Source organism: Oryzias latipes, chromosome 17, assembly GCF_002234675.1.
Source record: "Oryzias latipes chromosome 17, ASM223467v1".
NCBI classification, from domain to species: domain Eukaryota; kingdom Metazoa; phylum Chordata; class Actinopteri; order Beloniformes; family Adrianichthyidae; genus Oryzias; species Oryzias latipes.
The window spans coordinates 24,251-43,716 of record NC_019875.2 but is presented as its reverse complement, the minus strand read 5'-3'; the positions used below and the strand labels follow the sequence as shown (position 1 = coordinate 43,716).

Genomic DNA, 19,466 nt, shown 5'->3' with positions numbered 1-19,466 from the left:
GGAAGGGGGTAGCCGATGATCTGCTCCAGTATCTTCAGCACTGAAGCTTCTGCTGCTCTTCTTCAGTTTGATCTGAGAGCCAGACCATGATGCAGTTGGACTGGCTGAGCGGTAGGTTGCCAGCAGCTTCAGACGTGCTGATGTGCCTTGTTGATAACGTCCTGGATGTTAGGAAACCAAGTTAGATCAGCTGAGATGGGGATGCCCAGGAAAGGGAAGCTGTGAACCCTCCTCTGTGCCTACTATAGTCCAAGATGACTTTCATGGTCTTTTATTTTCCGATCAGCCTTACACTATACAGTTTCCGCACTTGTCTACAAAGTTCACCTCAGTGACCTTTAATAAGTCTTTGTTATTGGCAAGTTAATTACTTATATCCAAGACATGGAGATGTGCATGGTGGGTCCAGTATGAGCAGGTTTTGGGAAATGGCAGTTGCCAAGAACTCACATGAAGTTTCAAGGTTTTTCCCTTTATTTGGAGGAAAAAAAGGTTTTGTCTTTTGTTTGTTGTGCAGAATTGCAAACCTAGAAAGAAATCAAGTTGAAAGAATTTATATAAATGTATTTGCCCTTCTTTTGACCCTTCTACATCATGAATATTTGATGGCTGTTGCTTGGCGACTGTGAGATCTCTCCATAGGATTGACATGGGCTGGGCCTCTCAATGACCTTGATATGATTGTTCTTCAGCCATTCCTTGGTTGCCTTGGCTGTAGGTTCTAGGTCACTAACCTGTTGGAAGACCCATCCATGACTGATTTAAAGGGTCCTGGCTTAAGGAGGGTAGGAAGTTCTCACTCAGGTTTTTCCATTAATGGCTCCATCAACGTGGTGACGTAGCTCTGTGCAGAAAAATAGCCACAAAGCATAATGCTTCCACCTCCATGTTTGACAGTGGGGAAGCTGTTCTTGGTGTCTTAGGTAGCAATTCTCTTCCTCCAAACCCAATGGTTGAGTTGATGCCAAAGAGCTCAGTTTTGAGCCAAACATTCCATTATGCAGAATAAAATGATAAAGCAAACCCTATTTTTCAGTGTGTGATTTTTATTTTTTCATAAATCTTAGGACAATTTAGATGATAAAAGTAATAAATATATGAAAACAGTATAATACAGTAAACATGTAAATATTTGATGTGATGAACAATGCATATCTGATTTAGACCCAACATGGAATATTTTTTGAAACACACACATCAAGTTGTGTTATTTAATGCTCGTAATTTAGACACAAATGATAGAAATGTTAGGTTTATATGCCAAAGATATGCCATGTGAAAATTTTAGTGCAAATACGCATGCGTGCGCGCCGTGCACATAAAGCCACCCCACCCCCACGTATCCGCGCGCCGGTCGGTGGGTGTTGGGCGTCAATAAAGGTAATCTGGTTGTCGCGCTTTCTGCATCTCTGCACGAGCTAAAGAAGTCTCAAAGGTAAGAAATGTAAACACACCAGGCAGTAATGAAAATACTTTCAGATCATCTGAAAGTATTTTCAACTGACAGATGAATGCCGCTGTTATTATCACTGTGACGGAAGAGCGGTCCTGAAAAATACGGCCTCCATCGAGAGACTGAACGTAACACGACTGCAGGTTACTACTATGATCATAGAAAAATGTATTAATTATTTGTTTCAACTGTATAGTTATTGTGGTTGAGCAGAGGAAGGGAGGTTTGTGAGAATCGGAGTTACATTAGCTAATGATTATGGCAGCGCTCGCGCCCGAGTAAGCCCTGGCTGCAGCCTGCAGAATGGGTCAACAAGATTCAAGATTCAAGATTCAAGTTTTATTGCCGTTTGCACATGCGGTACATCGGAATTTTTCTTTGGCATCTCTCATGTCAGGATAAGTTAAAAAAAGGACAAAAGAAAAATTTGAAGAAGAAATAATAAAGAAAATAAAAATAAATAGAATAAAGTTAAAAGTCAAAATTAGACAACAAATTTACATGGTGTATAAAAATATAAATATCAGTAAAATATGATAATGAATATTGCAGAAACCCAATCTGTACAGAAGCATTATTGCACATAGAATTATTGCACATATTATTGTTTATTGCACTTAGTAATTTAGTCCAGTCTTCCCTCTCTGATGTCCTTTGCCAGCATTCTGATTGCTGTTGGGAAGAAGCTGTTGTGGAAGCGTGTGGTGTGTGCGTGGATGCTTTCAGGCCTGCGACGCCTGAGGTTGTGGCCTGAGTCCACGCATTGGATCAGTCCATGAGCAGGGTGGTGTCTGTCTCTGATGATCTTAGTCACTCTCCTCCTGCAGGGCTGTTTGTAGATGGTGTCCATGGATGGAAGGTTGCAACCAATAATTTTTCCAGCTGTATTAATGACCCTCTGCAGCATCTTTTTCTCTTTTAAGGTGGTGTTACCGAACCAGGCTGTTAGTCCGCTTGTGAGGATGCTTTCCACAAGCCCCCTGTAGGCTTGGGTGAGGGTCCGGCGCTTGAGACCAGCCTTCTTCAGCAGCCTGATGAAGTACAACCTCTGCTGGGCTTTCTTCACTGTGGCAACAGTGTTTTTTTTCCAGCTGAGGCTGTTTGTGATCTGCAGACCAAGGAACCGGTGGCAGTCGGTCCGCTCCACCACAGTCCCGTTGATGATGAGCGGTTGATGTGGCGGTGCTTTCCTTCTGTAGTCCACGATTATCTCTTTTGTTTTCTCTACGTTGAGAACAAGGTCGTTGTCCTCTCCGTAGATGGTGATCCTGTGCACGAGGTGCAGACTCGTCCCCTCCTCTGATGAGGCCGAGGACGGTTGTGTCGTCTGCATACTTAATGATGATGTTGTTGGAGTCGGGGGAGGTGCAGTCGTGGGTGTAAAGTGAGAAGAGCTTTGGAATGAGGCAGCACCCCTGTGGTGTACTGGTGCAAACTGTCAGCTCAGCAGAAACCTTCTTTCCCATCCTCACCACCTGTGGTCGGTCAGTGAGAAAGTCAAGGATCCAGTTTCTGGTGGGTGTTGGTATTCCCAGTTCTGCGAGTTTATCAGTCAGCTTCAGGGGCCTGATGGTGTTGAAGGCAGAGCTGTAGTCCAGGAACAGAATCCGGGCGTACGTGTTCTTGGTGTCCAGATGTTGCAGGGTGGAGTGAAGTGCCAGTGCCACCGCATCTTCTGCTGATCTGTTGGGGCGGTAGGCGAACTGGTGGGGGTCTACTGATTCGTCGACCAGGGAGTTGATGTGGGACAGAACCAGCTTTTCCAGACATAGTGGAATGCTGGAACGCAGAGGAATGTGAACACGCTGTGGAATGTTAACCCCGCCCACATTGAGCCCGTCTGCGGTGGAATGTTAACCCCGCCCACGCTGAGCCCGTACATTTGATTCACCTTTGTCACAGCAGTTGTGATTGCAGAAAAGGGGAAGAATCAGTGGAGCACATTTTGTGTCATTGTGAATTGTATGAGGAAGAAAGAGAACAGAGGGGAGGAAAATTTGAATGGTGCAATTTTTTTTATGTATCACTCAAAAAAATGATTCAAGTCCCTCTTACATGTAACACAATAAAATTCTGTTAGTTTTATTTAAAAATATTAATTTAAAAGATTGTATCTACATTTAATTGACCTAACACAAAATGTATTAATAGTTTCCCCTATAACTCCAGTAATCTAAAATAATTGAGTTCAAGTAAGGGGCATGCTGTTGAATGCTGTTTTCCTGTTTCTCTTTATGCTTTTTGCCGTCTCACGGCTACAGTTTTTCACCTATTTTAACCATTGAACTTTTAAAATGTTCAACTCCTTCATCTAATGTAATGCCTGGTATGACTATTAGTCCTTCAAATCCTTCGACTTTTCAAAAGTGAAAACTTTAGTTTGTTTTTTCCACGTAAAAAACGAAACTGTGGCATGAAATCGCTTCAACTCGGCTTCTCCCAATAAGACGATACACGAAGAGCGTCATTTATAGAAATAAGGAATCTATTTATTCATACCTGCAGCCTCATTTCATCACCAGAGAGTTAGCTCAGTGGCTCAGTTAGCAGGTTTATAACACAGAGGTTCTGAGTTCAAATCTGACTTTAGACTTCTGTTGCAGATCTTTTTCCTTTGCCTTTCTTGATAAAATTGAGTTCGACTAACTCGATTCTATTTCGTTACATGGAAGAATTTTCTTTGAGGTGGGGTTACTCATATTTATTGGATGGAAATCCTGCCCACAATTAAATTGAGTTCATCCAATGAGTTATTTTTTTGAGTCTGTGAGGCCAGACAGAATTTATTAACTCCCTAATACATGCACATGGAAACTTGTAAAAGGCATAAGAAGACAGGAATCACTATAAATTCTCTAATTCAATTAAAATTTTTTTTATTTAGCGCAATGAAAAACAATAAAAAGGGGATCATGAATACAAAGAATGCATTAGGAAAATACTAAACTTTAACAAAACAGACTAAACTAAACTGATATTCATGCCCTTAGACCCCCCCCCTTCACGGTAAGGAAAAACTCCTTAAAAACCGGTAGGTGGCAATATTGCACATGGAAACTTGTAAAACCAATGAAGAAGACAGGCTAAATGTGGGCGGGGTTAACATTCCACAGTGTGTACACATTCCTCAGCGTTTCAGCATTCCACTATGTTGTGCAGTTCTGCAGGCTGCAGCCAGGGGTAGTTGCTCGCGCCACCGCCGGTTTCCCGGCAAAAAAAGGAACAGTAATTTACTGATATATTAAAGTGCTATGATTGACCATTCAGTGTTTTTCTTCAAATTTACATAAAAAACGTTGAAACAACGATCATCTGGACTTGGTTTTGTAAATATTTTAAAACAGTCTCTGTCTAAGAGACCTGGACTGACTGACTCCTCCCCCTCACGTTCCAAACAGGAAGTACAAGGAGCCATAATCCTATGGACTTCTACAGAGAAACAAACAGCTGTTAGTTAGTCATTCTATGGGTAAGATTAACCATTCTTGTTGTGATACCCTTTTAAACATGTTTTTGCTAATTTCAGTTATTTGTTTTACAAAACTGTTTCTTTATCACAAGTTATTCAAATTATAGACTGACCAACAGATGCCTCAGTAATAGCATGTACCACCTTGAATGTTTGTTTGACAAATTCCACCAAGCTCACTTTCAGTGGAAGCAGTGTGGACTTTCAACAAGCTTACTCCTGATTGGCGACAGTAGTTGCCATAGAAACGTTGACTCAGATCAATCACTGTCAACTGGCTCCAACGTGGTGACGTCTGTATCACAGAGAAACGACGACAGAATTGACTTTGTTATGATGGATCTGGAAGGAAATGGGTGACGTCACACTCGCTCAGACCCTTTCTCTGATCCAGTCAAACTGCTTTCTTACCAGTTTTATTCCATAAAACCTTTTTAGATAAGAGGAAAGACATCTTCAGCTCAAAACCAAGTCTTCATGACCTTTTTTTATTACTTTTCTTTTTAAAATTCAGAACTAATAACTTGCACATTCTTACAAAACTGTTAGACTTCAGTTGCTACCTTAATTTAATTGTAAAACTAACAACCATTGTCATTAATATGGCAATATTTTCCCCAAATCTTATCAGAATGGGGAACTGGAGACAAAAATTCTGCTTTTCCTATTTTCAGCTGAATCTGCCACGAGGCTCAACATCCAAACGTAAGGCAGGCTACAAAGATTTCAGGCCAAAAGAGAAAGCCTCTCATGTGATGAAGTGTCTGTATTGGTATGTATTTACCATCTGTGACTCAGAGTCATAAACCAATTGTTGATCTGTTCACAGTGTTATATGATAATTTAAATTTTGACGATGACGATACAAAAAATGCTGCCAAACCTGCCAAAAAGTCCCGCCTCTCACCACTCACATGTTGTGCCCCCTAAGTTGCCCTAAGTTCCCTGATCAAGCACAAAGGTGCTTTGCCTGGATGAAGGTCTTGTATCAGGTATACTGGTAATAATAATTTTACATTCACCTCAGTCTGTTGTTGTTCGTCATTATTCATGGAAGCTTGATGACACGTCATCTTAAATCTGCATGAACTATAGTTTGATTAGAGACTTTCATTTGTGAACCGTCAGCAGATCTGGTCATGTCTCACCAAAACAACCACACTAATCATTTTATCATTTTCATCCATTAAGGTTGGAAAAACCAGCAGCCCTCCAGTGCTTCAGCCGTCCAACCATCAACTGTTTCAGACATCCATCCTCCCACCACTTCAGCCCCACAGCCGTCCACCAGTGTGCCAACTTCTGACATTTTACTATCCTGGTACAATCTTATTTTTCTGCACAGTTAGCAAAAATGATATGTTTTTTTTGATATTCTTGTGTTTTTATATCCTCAACAAATGTTTCTCCAAAGAAATATGAAAATACAGAATTGTTCATCTGGTGGTTATTTTTACACTTTTCCTCAAATTTTTAATAAGAAAAAAATAATTCAGTTCAAGTTTACTTGTGCTTTTTTTTTTAATGGGCATTACAGTTCATATATTTACTATTTGACTATTTTTGCACCTTAATCTCGTTGTACAATGTTGCAATGACAATAAAGACTATCTATATACATTTTTTTACATACATTTTTTTATTTTTTATTTTTATTTTTTTTGTTACCATGGCGCCGCGTGTGTGGCAGCTTATCTGGGCAGCTCTACCTTTTTGTGTTCCTTACTTTGCGTTTTTTAATATTTTCTTCCAACTTATTTGTGTTTTTTGTATTTTTCAACAACTATTACGAAGTTCTGCAACAAAGGACAGGAACATTATTACTTTTGCTTTTTGTTTTTTTATTTTTTCTCAACTTTTTGAACCGGCCTCGGGGGATCCGTTAGGATGCAGCTCCATCGTCTACACTCGAGATCAGCTGTTAGCTCTTGACCGAGTTGAGATTCTCCTCGCTGGAAAGCCAGATGTTCCAGCTGAAATACGGAGGAAACGACGAGGCTGCAGAGCTGGAGTTAAACGCCGGGAGAGAAGACGGAGGTACAAGCCATGTTTACCATCCGTTACTATGGGAAACGTCCGCGCGCTCTCTAACAAGCTGGACGAGTTAACAGCGCTCATGCGTCTGCAGCGGGTGTACCGTGAGAGCAGCCTGCTGTGTTTCACCGAGACGTGGCTCAACCAGGACATGACAAACTCCGTGGTCTCAGTTACTGGATTCACGCTGGTGCGGGCGGACCGGAGCGCGGCGCAGAGCGGAAAGAAGAAAGGCGGTGGTCTGGCGGTGTTCGTGAATGACAGATGGTGTAACCCGAACCACATCACTGTGAAAGAACAGCACTGCAGCAAGGACATTGAACTGGTGGCAGTCAGCGTTGGGCCGTACTACCTTCCACGGGAGTTCTCCCATGTGCTGGTGGTGACTGTTTACATCCCCCCGTCGGCTGACGCTGCTGTCGCTTGTGATCGCGTGCACGGCACCGTGTCCCAGCTGCAGACACAACACCCGCAGGCCCTGATCCTGATTTCTGGGGACTTTAACCATGCATGCACCCCCCTCTCCGCCACCCTGTCCAACTTCACCCAGTATGTGAACTGTCTTACGAGGGACAGAAAAACTCTGGACCTTTTCTATGCTAACATCAAGAATGCATATGCTTCTGCCCCCCTCCCCCCTTTAGGACGCTCTGATCACAACCTGGTCCATCTCTCCTCTGCGTACACTCCAGTGGTGAAACAGCAGAAACCACAGATTAAAACGGTGAAGATCTGGACTGAGGAAGTAACAGAGCGACTAAGGGACTGTTTTAGCACCACAGACTGGGACGTTCTCTGCAGTCCACACGGGGAGGACATTGACAGTCTTACTGACTGCATCACGGACTATGTCAATTTTTGTGTGGAAAACACAGTGCAAACAAAATCAGTGCAGTGTTTTTCCAACAACAAGCCCTGGGTCACTCCTGAGCTGAAGACCCTCCTAAATGAGAAGAAGAGGGCTTTTCTCTCTGGGGACAAGGAGGAGCTACGCAGAGTACAGAGGGACCTGAAATATAAGATCAGGAAGTGCAAGGACTGCTACAGGAAGAAGCTGGAGCAGCGCTTGGAACAGAACAACATCCGTGATGTGTGGAGGGGTCTAAAACACATCTCAGGACATGCTGAGGCTGGAAATGGTCGCCAGGTCACAGGTGACCAAACCTGGGCAAATGAACTGAACCTGTTCTTTAACAGATTTGATTCTGCCCAGCCCCCAGTCTCCACCCACTCGGCCCCCTCTTCACACCTTTCCAGCTCAGGCGTCTCCTCCCAGCTGCAGCTGTTACCACCTCAGCACCAAACAGTCCACTCTCCCCTTCTTCCAACAGAAGCAAAGGGACCCCCCCAACGACTCACAGCACCAGACCAGCCACCGCCCACCCATCCTCCAACCCCCCTCTGCCTCACCCTGAATCAGGTTAGGATGGAGTTAAGGAGAACAAAGGCCAGGAAGGCAACAGGCCCTGACAGCATCACCTCCAGGCTCCTCAGGGAGTGTGCAGACCAGCTCTGTGTGGTGATGCTGTTCATATTTAATATGAGCCTCAGACTGGAGAAGGTACCAGTCCTCTGGAGGACTTCCTGCCTGGTTCCGGTTCCAAAGGTACCTCGTCCTACGGAACCGAACCACTTCAGACCTGTCGCCTTGACTTCCCACCTGATGAAGGCTATGGAGAGGATCATCCTCAGCCATCTCCGCACTCAGGTGAGCTCAGCACTGGACCCGCTGCAGTTTGCATATCGACCAGGCATCGGGGTGGATGACGCCATCATCACCTGCAGCATCGGGCCCTGTCTCACCTGGAGGCCCCTGGGAGCACTGTGAGAGTTTTTTGATTTCTCCAGTGCTTTCAACACAATTCAGCCATCACTGCTGAGGAGGAAGCTGGAGGTTGCAGGTGTGGACCAACATCTGGTTGCTTGGACCATCAACTACCTCACAGACAGGCCACAGTTTGTGAGGCTGCGTGACTGTGTGTCTGATGTGGTGGTCTGTAGCACGGGGGCACCTCAAGGGACTGTGCTCTCCCCATTCCTGTTTACCCTGTACACATCAGACTTCACCTACGACTCCCACCACTGTCATCTGCAGAAGTTCTCAGATGACAGTGCCATTGTGGGCTGTGTATAAGGGGGGGATGAGCAGGAGTACAGGGGGGTCATCACTGACTTTGTTAGCTGGTGTGAAGTTAACCACCTGCTGCTTAACACCAGCAAGACAAAGGAGCTGATACTGGACTTCAGGAGGTCCTCACCATCACAGTCACCGGTGAACATCCAGGGTTCAGACATTGAGGTCGTGGACACATTTAAATATCTGGGTGTTTACCTGAACAACAGACTGGACTGGTCCAACAACACGGATGCTCTGTACAGGAGGGGCCAGAGTCGCCTTCACCTGCTGAGGAGACTGAGGTCCTTTGGCGTGTGCAGACAGCTGCTGAGGACCTTTTACGACACTGTGGGGGCCTCAGTGGTCCTTTATGGAATTGTGTGCTGGGCGGGGGGCAGTGCAGGCAGAGACTTGAAGAGGCTTAACAAACTGGTTAGGAGGGCCGGCTCTGTCCTGGGCTGCACACTTGAGTCCATGGAGGAGGTGGCGGACAGGAGGATGTTAGCTAAGCTGACATCCATCATGGATAACCCCTCCCACCCCCTGCACAAAACTGTAGAGGCGCTGACCAGCTCCTTCAGCACAAGACTGTTGCACCCTCAGTGTAAGAAGGAGCGCTACCGCAGGTCATTCCTCCCCACAGCCATCAGACTGTACAACACCGTGTTACAGTGACACTCCACGGTCCCAGGGGTGTTTTTCTGTTTAGTCATTGATTCATTTACTTTTGTTGTAGTTGTTGTTTTTCAATTTTAAATTGTTTTTTGTTCCTGAACAGTTGTTTGTTTTTGTTCTTGGTGTGAACTTCATTAGTTATTTCTGTATTTTGAAAAAATTTGTAATGTTTTTTTACAGTTTACATGTTTTGCAGACCGCATGTTTTTTACACTTTTGCAGCTGTATTTATTTAATATTTATTTCTTTATTTAATAAGAATCTCATTTTTGATAATAATTTTTCATAATAATTTTAGTAATATTTTTAATTATCTAATATAAATGTAATTTGTGATGTCCTTTATTGATGTTATATTATATAGATTATTTCTGAATGTCGTGTTGCTGCCACAGATAAATGAAATTTCCCCATTGTGGGATTAATAAAGTCATCTATCTATCTATCTATATATAAAACATATAACATGCAATTAAAATGCTTTGTAGTTAAAAACATTTTACACACTATTAAAAGATTCTATAAAATATTATTTAAAAAGAATCCTTTCCAAGAAAATGTTGACTACCGTATATCTTCCAATAGTATCCCTGGCGTTTATTCCATGACAGACAGAACAGTGATGGTTAATGGGTTTATTTTGCAGCAAAATTTCATCAAGAAATGCAGACAAACAGTAGCAGATGAACATTTCAGGATTTATTCAAGTGATGAGAACATTGGATTGTGTTCTGATCAACACTGGCTGTTGACGTTTCTTTTCTCCTTGAAGCATCAGCCTCCGTATCAAAAATCATGTTGGTTGTCATGAGGATCTCTTTCCTGGAGACACGCCCACCTTTCCGTCTTTGTGCAATAATTCATGTTCAAACCAGTTCTTCTAATTTGTCGCTTTTCTTTGCATTTCCACCAGTAAAAAGTAATACGACAAAATACTTGCAGAATTTGTAAAGATTTGGATTCTGTATTATTAATTTGCCTTTTTTAGTCTTTTATTATAAAATAACTATGCATTATTACTTTATTTTAACTAACACATTTATCTTAGTTTACAGTAGTCCTCCTAAACATCTCTTAAACAAGTTTACACTTTTCATCTTTCAGAATGCAGCCGTGTGATTGGAGGAAAAGATTAATATGCAATGAGGACATTTAAAGAAAAAAGGAGTAATTTTTATTTTACATTATTACTATTTTAAAGTAGAAGTCTAATGTATATAAATGCTTTTTTATTAATTTCTTTGGCATATTTACTGTTAGAGTTCTGATGATTGTTTATGAAACCCAGATGGAGTTAATGGAGTGCTAGTCATGTTTTATGTTGTATATATTATTAATGAATTAATTTATTTATTTTGAAGTGCCTATTTGCAAGTAAAGAAGGCGGGGTTATGATTAAAATATGTGCGGACAATCCATCAACGTGCCTCTTCAACATGAATTTCCGTCAGTTTTTTTGCTTGGTCGCAAATAAATACGTCCAAATAATAATCAGCCTAATTTGTTTTTTTGTTTATTTAAAATTATATAAATCTTTTCTAATTTTCTTTGTCAATAAAAGGACAAAAGGGGTAGATGATGGATGCATTTCCAAGTTTTATTATTCATGTTCTACAAGTTGTTAGATATTGATATTTGATGCTTTTGTGCTATGCGTTAAAAATCAATGTAATATTGTAATTATTCATAAATATTTGAATAATACTAATATTTCCTACAAAGGATAATTGACACTAATCAAATTTAAAAACAGTCGTCCTGTAAGCACTGAGTGGACAAACTGTAGCCCATTGTCTTCTATCACTGTTTGATTGAACCTTCTCTACTTTTCTTGCAGGGGGGGGGTCATGGCCTCTATGCTGGATTCCAAAAAAGAGACAAAAAAAACCCGCCCTCAACCCCCACTCTTAGTCATACATGTTTATTTTTTTATTTACAATGATAAATAATATACTATGTACATTTATTTTGTTTTACTTTTTTATACTTAGTTTCCTTATTTCCTATAATATTTATTAGTAGTTGTTGTTTGTTGATGTTATGTCTTTTTAGCCCCTTTTATGTTAAAATAGACGTAAATGATCCAGATGCTGATATTCTAATATATAGACAGATTTATGAATGAATTATTCTCAACAGAAGTTCAACACTATTGTGGTAGCAGTTTGACTGTTTTACTGTTTAGTTTTACTGCAATCTGTCGTGCCTCACCCACTGTCCATCCCATAAAAAAGAACAATTCTACATCATTAACCTTTTTTTTTATTCATATGGCACATTCATAAATACAAAGTTAGAAATCATACCCCCCATTTTTCTATCTTTATCAATGAGTTCAAACAAAACATGAACACAATAAGAAACTCTGACAATAAGAAAGCATTTAAAACATTCAATCTGTGCGTCATTTTCAATGTTTCTGTGAAAAATTCATAATAATCCTCTGGTTTGTTTCTTTCTTGTTGCTGTTTGGAATTGTTGTTTTGAATTGTTAGTCAATAAAGTTTGAATAAAAAAACAACTGCAATCTGTCATGCGACATGATACTTTCCCTCTGAGAAACATTTGATGTTTTGTTTCTTTAAGTACCTGCAAAACAAAAAGTTTGCATTAGTAATGGAAACATTAATTTCTGTTAAAAATAAAAATAAACACCTGTTTGTCGCTGGGCTTATTTTTAGAACTTAACCTTCCCGATAAAGGTGGGACCAATCACAAAACCAGTTTAGAGCCAAACGTCTTTTTTATTATTTACAGTGTATTTCTAAACTCAATTGGTTGATGTTGAAAAAATACGCTTGCATGGACGTTACGACAGAGTACATCGGTCCCTAGAAAAGTTATTAAACGTAAATATTAAACCTCAGACGATCTTATTTTACGAGATTTTTCCACAGGAAAAAAAAGAAACTCGCGTCACATGACCCCACGTCAGCCCACAGATATGATGGAAAAGATCAGACATTGTACACAGCATTTAGACTTGTAGTGTGAATACTTTAACATATAAAAGAATATTGAATAAAACAAATCGCTAAGTAAATTTAGAGAACTCTCCAGTCCGTTCCTGAACAACATTCTTCCGGTTTGTTTAAATGTCCTTCAAAGTCGCAACAACACAGCATGAAACCTATACACGGATCCGTAGAAATGTAAATAAAAATAATTAATAAATAGCAACGTACCTTTTTACGAGATCTTCTATATGAAAAAAGAGAAACTCACGTCACGTCACGTGACCCACGTCAGCCCGCATATATTTATGGAAAAGATCAAACGCGTTCATATCCTTTGAGGAAAAGTTGAACGTAACAAACAAACTACGAACTGCATGTCTGCAATAAATGGATATTATGAAAATAAAGGGGATTTATACTGCTAGAAATGTTTTCAAAAATAAAATAGTCCACAATCACTCCTATTTTATGGCATTTTCTGCGGGAAAAAAAGGGAATCATATTAGTCACGCGCACGTCTGCAGATATGAATGAAAGTTAACGTGTTTCTCCAACGTAACAGAGCCTTTGGGAGTAAAAGTTGAACGAAACAAGCAAACTACAAACTGTATGTCCAAAATGAAAGCATATTTTAAAAGAAAATGGTATATTTCTCACTAGAAATGTTGTCAAAATAAAAATTTGTCCTCAAAATATCTTGTTTTATGGGATATTCCACCGAAAAATGAACGTGCATCCGCCATGTTTTTTGCTCACGGCAGGCAAAACCTCCAAAGTCACGTGATCCTGAGACGGCTCGTAGAAAATGAATAGAAAAATGAAACGTATCCGCCTCACAGTTTAGGGGCCGTTTTTGTAAAACTCTCACGCATTTCCATGTGGACAAATGTAGCTACTACACATTTTAGGATGAGACTGGGTTGCAGCAGAAGCACTGTATCTCAGTCTTATCTGGAATTATTGACACAGTAGTCGGACGGTCAATTTCCTCTATGAAACTATGACATTCCTTGATCCAGTGCAAAAGTATTTCATAGGGTACATTACACAAATGCAAAACTATCCAGATTTTACACGTCCATCTCTGATGAATGCAACCATTGTGGACACTCACCAGTAAACCATACCCATTTGTTTTGGGCCTGTTCCAAATATGCTCTGTATATTCAATTAAAAATTCAATTACAAAAGTTGGAAAAAAAATTAAAAAACTGCCTGCTAATTGGTCGGTTGGATGTTCAAATTCTTAAGTTTGCGTTTATCATGTCTTTGGGCAAGACATGTACCCTACATTGCTCTCCAGTTGGGAGTCAATCTGGATAAAAGTATCTCTTTATCACTAAATAACAATGTCTTGTTTTTGTGATATGTTCTTTTATTTGAAGCTTTATGTGAGTTCAAATTTATCCCCTAAAAACATTTAAAAAACCTTATTTCAAGTAGAGAAATGTAAAATTTAAGAATTGTTTGATTGAAAATAAAACTAACTGACAAAAAGAACTTTAAGACCTCAAGAAAGACTTTTCCAGGTGGTAGAAAGAAGCAGAAGAACATGTAAAGAACTGCAAACCTCACTTGACTCAGGTAAGGTTCATAATTCAGCAAGTAGATAGAGAAAAACAAGGATCCATAGACCATCTCAAGGAGAAAGACAGCACTGAGCAAAAAGAACACAAAGTGTTTCCTTACATTTGATTAAAAAAAATTGGATTAAAATATTGTGTGAGCTTACAGAAGAATGGAGTAAATCTCTAGACAGTTTGTGTCTTGTAATGAAAACAGCATTTCATACAAAAGGACACTGTTGCATCACTCATGTATGACACTTGTAGTGTAGTGATTTGGTGGCCACTTTTATTTGTCTGACATGGATAACCTGTTAATAGTGTCATTTTTTTCATCAATCAGACCGCTTTTGGACTCTGACGGTATTCCAGAGATCTTTAGTCTTTTATTAAATCTCCTTCCACTCCCTTGCTGCAGCCAGTTGAAGTGCTTCAGCATTTTCCTTCATTTGTTTTTCCCACCTTCTTTGTTTCCATGTTTGATGTCTTCAGCATCCCATTTCTGGACCTGGACTCTAAAATCAAACATACGTGAATGATTCTGACCTCAGTATTTCTGTTTTCTGGAATTGGATTGTTGGATTGTGGATCTTTGATTCTCTCTATTCCCGCAACATTCTGGTTGTAGCCCCTTATGGATGTTTTTTGACCCTATGATTTGTCGAGTGCATGTGTGAGAGAATCAAAAGGAGGCACAAACTGTAAGTGGGGCATATCTTTCGAATAAAAATAATCTTTATGGCGTTTCTCTGCCCCCATCGTCAGTTGCCATTGTCTGCTGCTTCACTGAGTGTTCTTTCCCTCATATTCAAGAGAACCTGGGATCTGTAGGTGAGGCTAAAAGGCCTTTAATATTGCCAAATCAAAGTTCTACAAAAAAAAAGTGGTATAAATTCTTCCACAAAGATAAAAAACTCAACAAACAATGACTTTCACAGTAAATTCTTCTAAATAAATTAATAGTTCATGTGATATTTTTGGGCAATTTTATGAACTTGTTTAACTGGGACAGCCTTTATCTTATTTTATAATAGCACAAAATTTGTTCAAGGGTTACCATACCTGAGGGAGCAACAAACTGCTGCATTACACTCCTAGTCATTGTAACGGTTTCAGTTCCTTTTTGTTTTGTTCCTGGATTTCCTGTTTTATTTTGTAGTATTTCCTGTTTTGTTGTTGTTTCGAGTTTTACCTTGCCCCATCAGTCCTGAGTGTTTCCACATGTGTCTTGTTGCCTTGTATGTATTTAAGTCCTGTCTTTCCCTTCCTCCTGTGCTGGTCCATATTGTATTCTGGTCTTCCCCTGTTTCGAGCGTTTCTAGTGTTTCGAGTTTTGCCTGCCTGTTGCAGTGGTTTTGTTTTTGTAGTTTCAAGTTTATGTTATTAAACCCTATTCCCTGCATCCTCCTGCCTCCTCTCCTCTCTGCGCATGGGTACTTCCCTTTCCCCCCGTGACAGTCATAGCCCCTCCTTCCTTTCTTCTTCTTCTTCTACTTCTTGTGACTGCCCTATATATTCCAAAGGCTACTGTTCCCACCCCTTTTGTATGACCTCCTGTCAGAGAGGTGGGTGCCATCATCCCAAAATAATTTTACTATCCCAATCCATCCTTCACAGCACAGCTGAGACGCACAACCAGCACTGGCTTCAGCATACTCGGCCAAGAATCTGAATTCATTACCGGTGTTTTGTGGGAAGAACCAAAACTCAGGGAGATGCTAAGTATTTAATCAGTTCTGACCACAGGCCGGTGCGGCGACCACCTCAGTCCGGCGCGGCGTTCACCTCAACCCGGTGCGGCGACCACCTCAGCCCGGCCCGGTGTTCACCTCAACCCGGCGCGGCGACCACCTCAGCCCGGCGTGGCGTTCACCAAAGCCCGGCGCGGCGTCCACCTCAGCCCGGCGCGGCGTTCACCACAGGCCTGTGCGGCGTCCACCTCAGCCAGGCCCACGCGACCACCACAGGCAGACGCAAATGGGTCCCAGAAAAACCCCGACAGCTGAAGAAGGCTGTGACCTCAAAAATCGCTGGATTTCCTTGCAGAGGAAATTTCTGTCAAGATGCAACAAAAGAGCATTCTGGACTTCACTGAGGAGATGAAAGTTTTGAGAGATTTCCTTGCGGAAGAGATTTCTGCTGTCAGGTCACAACAAAAAGGCATTCTAGACTTCATTGAGGAGGTGAAAGTTTGGCAGGTCCAGAAGCAAGAGCAGGACCGGAGGATTGCCTTTCTGGAAAGAAGGGTGATGGAGCTCGAACAGTATACACGGATGAATGATGTGGTAATCACTGGCCTGAGCGTCAAACCCAGATCATACGCCAGAGCTGTGACCACCAACAGAGACGGAGAGTCAGACGAACAAGACATCAGCTTTGTGGAGCAACAAGTTGTGGGTTTTCTAAGGGAAAAAGGAATCCAGCTGGACTGTGACGGCGTCGAGGCTTGCCATACTTTGCCTAGAAAAAGTGTGAAGGATAAACCAGCTATTATTATGAGGTTTGTCAACAGAAAGCAAAAGGCTGCTCTGCTGAAACAGGGCAGAAAGCTGAGAGGATCAGATGTTTATATAAACAAGCATCTTACAAAACACAATGCTGATATAGCTAAACAAGCACGTTACCTAAAGAAAAGCGGAAAAATACAAAGCACCTGGACAACTAACTGTAAAGTGTTCATCAAGCTGAACGGGAGCCCAGAGGAAGCTAAGATGGTGTTGATTAGGGCAGTGTTTTTCAACCAGTGTGCCACGGCACACTAGTGTGCCGTGGGAGATGGTCAAGTGTGCCTTGGGAAATTGCCCTCATTAACTGATCTAAAAACATTTCCCATCTCCAGGATTTCAGTTCTTTGTTCATCCCAACAGGCCCCGATAAAACAACAAGAAATTGGGAATATGAAAGATCATAAAATACTTTTTTCTTTGTGTTTATTTGATTCTATTAAATACATTTTGATAAGGATGACGATACCGCGATTTAGCCGCAGCTTTAGCTATGTTAGGAAATGTTCCGCCCCTTTAACTGTCTCCACCAATCATTCTTGGGATCTTAATCACATGTCATCAGTCTGACCAATCAGAAGTGGTTAAAGTCTTCACTTCCTTGTTCTGAATTCTGCTGAAAAAGTCTCTCAGTTCTAAGAAAAATACCAGCTAAAGCTCGTTTTTAGCGGTGTAGCTTTCCACAGAATCCGGTGTCGGACCGTGGAAAAAGTGAACAAAACAATGAAGCTCAGAGACGCTAGTCTGTCTGCGTTCGGCGGATTATTGAACTACATCTCCCATGATGCATTTGGTTATTAAAGTGACAGTGTGAGCGTCTGGGTGCACGACTATCTCCTCTTAACGTCGTGAAACCACAACGACCACAAATCAAACAGTTTTTAAATCTTTTAACTTAACTTTTATTACATCTTTAAAAAACAGCTGCCACAATTTTTTCTGCCACAATTATCACAAAAATGCATGTGAGATCATGAAGGGACTGTGGATCAATACAGACCGAGTTTCTCCTTTTTTCTTTTTTTTTTTTTTTTTGAATGCCGGTGTGCCGCGGGATTTTTGTCGAGGTTGAAGTGTGCCGTGGCTCAAAAAAGGTTGAAAAACACTGGATTAGGGACATCAAGGATCTGGACAAATACTAAATATCATCTAATATTTCTGAGCCTTCTGGAAATTGAGGTAATACACTTACACTACACTATTCCTCAGATCAAATGTCAATACAACCTCAACCGTCAACACCAGGAACACAAAACAGAAATGTTTATTCCAAGTAAGAATTAATTTGGATTACACTGTAATTTGGATTACACTGATCACAAATTACAGGACATGGAATATGACATTGACCCAATCAACCATTTCTTCTCTGCCATCACAGATAATTGCAGTTACTACACAAGAGCATTATAACTTCAGCATTAAATGTAAAGATAAGTTTTCACTTGTTCATTTCAATAGCAGGAGCATGTATGCAAATTTTGACAACATTAACGAATACTTGTGCAATTTTTCACAACGATTTAGTGTGATAGCAATTTCAGAAACATGGTTCAATGCAGAGAAGGGAGTTGAAAACTTTAATTTGGAGGGTTATGAACTCAGATACTGTAATAGACTAAACAAAGGTTGTGGAGGATTTGCTCTATATGTGGATAAAACTCTGCATTTCAGAGTAGTGACTAGCATGACAGCTGTTGTTGACAATATGCTTGAATGTTTAACAATCGAAATCTCTCAAGAAAATAAAAAAAATATAGTTGTCAGTTGTATTTACAGAACACCTGGCTCAAATATGGATATGTTTACAGGCTGGATGGAGAAAATGTTTGTGGATAAAAATAAGGTAATTTTTGTATATAGGGATTTTAACATTGACCTCTTAAATCCTCATAAGATTAAAGCAGTTGAAGAATTTATTAATACCATGTACAGCATTTGCTTATTTCCAAGAATTACAAACCAAGTAGGATAACTACAAGTTGTGCAACATTAATTGATAATATATTCTGTTTTCAAACAAACCAAATTTAAGCTTTAACAGTGAATCCCCAAAATATCTCTCCTAAACCACCAATCTCTTTTAATCATCAACTCACAAGTTAGAAACACATATTGCTGTAATTATACAAATAAAATTTAAAAACAAAAAGGGCAATAAACAATAAGATGGATTGGGATAATAAAATGATTTTAGAATGATGGCACCCACCTCTCTGACAGGAGGTCTTACAAAAGGGGTGGGGAACAGTAGCCTTTGGAATATATAGGGGAGTCAAAAGAAGTAGAAGAAGAAGAAGAAAGGATGGAGGGGCTATGACTAGGAGTGTAATGCAGCAGTTTGTTGGAGATCCCTCAGGTATGGTAATCCTTGCACAGATTTTGTGCTATAATAAAATAAGATAAAGGCTGTCCCCGTTACACTCACTCCTGTAGAATAGCACAAAATCACAAAAACTCATGTCAGCACATTCGCACATTAAACCAGAAACAATACAGGTCCAAAAAAATACCATCAACAAAATGGTCCAAATGACAACCTTGGGGACACGTGATGCTGTAGTATCGCGAGAGCCGACGAGAGGAGTGTGGTGAGTTTACTTGGCGGCGCGTAAGTTGTGAACAAACATTTTTGATTTATTTCATTACACCGCCATATTTAAATAATCCAGAAAGTTAAAAAATAAAAATCT

At 40.6% G+C, this 19,466-nt stretch overlaps 1 long non-coding RNA gene across 1 annotated transcript; it reads left to right on the top strand.

Moving 5' to 3' along the window:
* The first annotated feature begins 1,197 nt into the window (after positions 1-1,197).
* Positions 1,198-1,865, top strand: LOC110013806. Its single transcript, XR_002875147.1, has 2 exons — positions 1,198-1,435; positions 1,508-1,865. It is a non-coding gene; the product is annotated as an uncharacterized LOC110013806 (long non-coding RNA).
* Positions 1,866-19,466: the final 17,601 nt, after the last annotated feature.